The 5000-nt window shown below is 45.3% G+C and overlaps 1 protein-coding gene across 1 annotated transcript in view; it reads right to left on the bottom strand.

Annotated features, from left to right (window-relative positions):
• Nucleotides 1–5000, bottom strand: part of LOC125029004 (serine/threonine-protein kinase MRCK alpha-like) — a 97170-nt gene that overhangs the window by 28128 nt on the left and 64042 nt on the right. The gene's annotated exons all lie outside the window — the stretch shown is intronic.

The raw sequence follows: 5000 nt of genomic DNA, 5'->3' as shown, positions 1-5000 counted from the left end.
TTTTTCATTTCTTTATCTATCAATGTTATTTATTTAATTCACTTACTAAGATTAATTATCTCACGCATGCATTCGTTTATTTTCTATCGTCATTTAGCTGGCATTTTTCCATCCCCCTGTTTGTTCTGGTTAATCTCCGAAGTGTCGAACGGATTCCCGAAACTTCCCGAGGTCGAGTTTCGTCTTACTTCAGGACCCAACTTCACTTCTAACTTCTAACGCCTAATCTCTTAACTAATGTTTAACTTAAACCTTCCTTCCAACTAATTGCCGAATCTCCTCCGAGTTAATCTACGGGACTGCTGTTGTAATCTCTAAATCCTGATTAACTATTCCATAGCTAATCTTTGTAATTTACACCGGCTATATAACTAATACTCATGTAATTACCTAATTTTCTAAAAGAATCTTATAAATAAACATCTGATATCGTCTTAATGACTTCTTAATGCCTTTGTTTCATTTTATATTTTACAAATCTTTTTAACACTTATTCTGTTTCTGGCTATTAATTCTCCATGTTGTGTTTGTTTGTTTGTTTGATGACTAGCCAATTAGAATGAGGAAATGACACACAAACATTCTATCCCCCCCTCTTTCTCTTTCTCCCTTCCCCCCCCTCCCTCCCTCCCTCCCTCCCTCCCCCTTCTCCCTCCCTCTTCCTCTTCCTCTCCCTCTCCCTCTCCCTCTCCCTCCCCCTCTCCCTCTCCCTCTCCCTCCCCCTCCCCCTCTCCCTCCCCCTCTCCCTCTCTCTCCCTCCCTTCCTCTGCATATGACCTTTTCACGCCCCATGATCTACGACCCATGAACCTCATGGGTTGACGACCTTTCTGCGGGATGAAGGTAGGACTGAAAACTCTAAACTGCAAGAACGGAAAAGGCTTGTTTCTTTTGGCGACTCTGAAGCCTTATCCTATAGGTATTAAAGCCATACGCAGAAGAGAGAGAGAGAGAGAGAGAGAGAGAGAGAGAGAGAGAGAGAGAGAGAGAGAGAGAGAGAGAGAGAGAGAGAGAGAGAGAGAGAGAGAGAGAGAGAGAGAGAGAGAGAGAGAGAGAGAGAGAGAGAGAGAGAGAGAGAGAGAGAGAGAGAGAGAGAGAGAGAGAGAGAGAGAGAGAGAGGGCAGAGGAAAAAAAACAAAACAGAGACAGACAGACAGACAGAGAGAAAGAAGCCAAGAAGGACACGCAGTCAGGTAAATAAGCAACAGCAGACGCATGACACACACAGTGAGAAGGTTCAAGGAGCGCTCTTACATGACGGATCTCTGCCTGACCGAGGAGGTATGTCCGCGGCGCCCACAGGTCGGCTGCGAAGGGTAGGGTGGGCGGTAGGTGGGAATGGATAGTGAGCTGGTGGGTTGGTAGGCCGGTGGGTTGGTGTGGAGGGGATGTGGATGGGGAATTGGGAAGGAGGTGAATGATGACTCCAATGGGGTCCTGTGGGGGGGGGGGGCTAAGGTGGGAGGGTTGAAGGAATGGGTAGGGATGCCAAGGAGAGTGCGGGATGTGTGTGTGTGTGGGGGGGAAGGGGGTAGCGCCAGGGAATGGGGGGAGGGGGGCAAGCAGGAGAGAGTGAAAGTCGAGTGGGTGGGAAAGAAGGACGGAACGAGTGAGGGGTGGAAATTGTAAATCTCAAGTGGAATTATATTTAGAAAACGATGATAAGCAAACATAAGGGGAACCAAAACAAAACGCAACAAAAATAGTTGAAGGACTGCATGACCTGATAAAAGCGGTGCATAAAGTTAATATCAAAATTAATACTGAGATTTAGGCAACCTCGATCATGCGACCTGATTTGTCCCATTGACATATCGCTTGGGGGGGGGGGATACGGGAAGGGGGGGAGGGGAGGGGAGGGGAGGGGAGGGGAGGGGAGGGGAGGGGAGGGGAGCGGAGGGTGGGGAGGGAAGGACACGGAAAGAGAGACTGGAAGGGAAGGAGAGAGAAAAAACGGCGGAGTGAGAGGACGGGGAAGGAAAGAGAGTGGAAGATAAGGAAGAGTACAGAGCGAGTAAAGAAGGAGAGGAGAGGAAGGGAAGGAAAACCTGAAAGAAAGGAAATAAGGGGGGCGAAAGAAGAAGAAGAAGAAGAAGAAGAAGAAGAAGAAGAAGAAGAAGAAGAAGAAGAAGAAGAAGAAGAAGAAGAAGAAGAAGAAGAAGAGAAGAAGGAGAAGAAGAAGAAATAGAAGAAGAAATAGAAGAAGAAGAAGAAGAAGAAGAAGAAGAAGAAGAAGAAGAAGAAGAAGAAGAAGAAGAAGAAGAAGAAGGAGGAAGAAGAAAAAGAAGAAGTGAGAATAAAAGAGCGAGGCCCGACCAAAAGCACCCTCGTCGTGGTCGCCCACCGCCTGCGTGCGTGAGTGCCGTCTCTCTCACTCCCATCAATCGCAATCGATTCGACACGAGCTCGCGGGTCGACGGATATCGCGAGGCCTGTAACGAGCGTGAAAGCAATCAACACGAGACTCCGCCGAGGTTGCCGGGTCGTCGAGCGGGGCTTCTGGATGGTTCTGTTGCGCGCATCGTTGCAAGGAAGGTGGAAGTCGATGTGCACGGGAAGCAAGGCGATGAACTAATTTAAAAAGCGTGGCCCTTTGAAAAACACGTCCCCCCTCGATATGGACCAAAATCAATGCACATGCACATCCGCCCACCACGAAGGCAAAAAGCAATAACAAAAACATCGGAGATCAGATAATAAGACATCCTACGATCCATGAAAATGCGGCCAAAATTATCGCGTACATATCAGGTATCTTAGTGTTCAAAAAAATATTAATAAAAAAAATCCGGAAAACTGGTGCAATGCATGCAATACCACCATGGGAGCATTGCACACGAAATGAGCAACGCCGCCGCACCGGAGACAAGGCGAGATAAAAAAAAGAAGAAGAAAAAGCTTGCGATATAATGCCTTTCCGTTCTCTCAGATTGAAAAGAAAATTAAGAATTGCAACTACTTATCACGACTAATTCCCTTTTCGGAAGTTGAAATTGGTTTATTTGGAACCGGATGATATGTCAGCAAATTTAACTTTATATGACAGTCACCTAGAAAAAAAAATGGGGAAAAACACTGCTCTAATCTGGCCAATCAATCATACCGTTCACCCGAGAGAATCGGCAAATACACGAGCAAAAAAAAAACTAAAAAAAAACTAAAAAAAAACAAAAAAAAAACATGCCTGGCATATTTTCCGAACTCCAACCTGTCCTCTCCCTAAACACCCTCATTTCACCGACACAAAAAAAAAGGGGGAAAAAAATCCACACGCATGCCACCCGCCCACCCAGTCCATCCAGTCCCATCCAACCACACCTATGCATTTTGCCTTAGTCATCCGATTCCCGCACGCTGTCTCTATTCCTATAACACCCCACTCACTGTCCCCGCCCCAGCCTCGCCTTCCCATCCTCGCCACACCCACCAGCACGGGCGTTATTCCCCTCAAGAAAAGGGCGCGACTAGACCAACTGTCCAAACAAGCCTTAGAGACACCCGCATCCCAACATTTTATATCCACTATAAAATCAAATATATGAGATAGAGATAAGTGAAAGAAAAAAAAAATACATGTGTGCGGCTGATACCATCTTAGGTGCCACAGCGGAATTCCTAATTAAAAGGGAAGTCTGGAGTTTCACCCTTCATGCTTCTAAGTGGTCGAGATGAAGGCCACTTCAACGTGCAATTCTACTTATGATGTCAAGTGAGGGCGATACACCAGCAAGCTTTTCAATGCCTCACCATGAACGCACTACTCATACAAATACAAGCAACCACGTAAAATATCCGTAGCAAAGCTTGCAAATGCAAAAATACCATCACACTTAGTAAAATGAGGCTGCACGGTAAATTTATTATACGTCCAAAATTAATTTCGCAATATCGCCAGTAACAGATTGCATAATGCAGCGGTAGTCCACTCTGGCCCAAATCAACAAGTATGTATGTTAAAATAAACAAGCGAGCATGAACCCACACTTCCGCAAACATATTCACATAGTACATATTGTACATATTTTATGTGCACGCACGCAAGCGCGCGGAAACAGACACACACAATGAAATACACAAATACCTACCTACATACATGCATATAACAAGGACTCGACGAGATATCATGCTGTATGTTGCATGTGCGCACGCATGTGTGCGCATAGACACAAGGCAAACGTAAATGCAATGTGATCGGACACTCTGGAACACGAGTCACAAACATCCCAAATATCGCTAGGATATGCATTAGCCCTTTCATCCAATCACTTCTACTCTCACTCCCTCATTCATACATATACTCATATACTCACTTACTCCCCTTAATTCACTCCTTCGTTCTCTCATCCCCTCGCTAATTCATCCACCGACTCACACATGAAACAAAAACAAAACAAAACAAAACAAAACAAAAAACAAAAAACACAATAAAATATACATCGACATTGTCATCATCAATTAAAAAAGCACCAACATACCTCGTCATACCAACGAATACCAACGCCAAAAACAGCAGCTGCATGAGCGCCCACTCGGGGATACCAAATCAATGCGAATTCGGTAACGATTACCATGCGGCCGATACACGTTACGTAAACACTCGCAGTGAATGTGTTAGGAAGTAAACATCACAAGCACGAAGTAATAAAAACGGATGAAGAATTGGGAGGGGAGGAGAAGGGGAAGGAAGGAAGAAAGGGGAGAAGGGGAAGGAGAGATGGGGAGAACGGGAAGGAGGAATGGAGAGGGGAACGGCAAGGAATGTGAGGGAAGATGGAAGAACAAAGAAACACACTAACAATCTTAGTATCTCTGTACTACTATTCCAGCGACAACTATAGCCAAACCTGTACTAAAACAAACATTAATTTTCTTGGGCTGCAGAAATGAACACCCAAAAATAAAATAAACCACAGGTATGAATGAAAAACAGATCCAAACCAACTAGCTCGTCCAACCCATCCTTCAAAACGGTCTCCAACTCTACCTCACCCCCCCCCCCC

This window comes from Penaeus chinensis, chromosome 9 (genome assembly GCF_019202785.1).
Source record: "Penaeus chinensis breed Huanghai No. 1 chromosome 9, ASM1920278v2, whole genome shotgun sequence".
In the NCBI taxonomy this organism is placed as follows: domain Eukaryota; kingdom Metazoa; phylum Arthropoda; class Malacostraca; order Decapoda; family Penaeidae; genus Penaeus; species Penaeus chinensis.
This window is presented reverse-complemented; position numbering and strand designations above follow the sequence as displayed.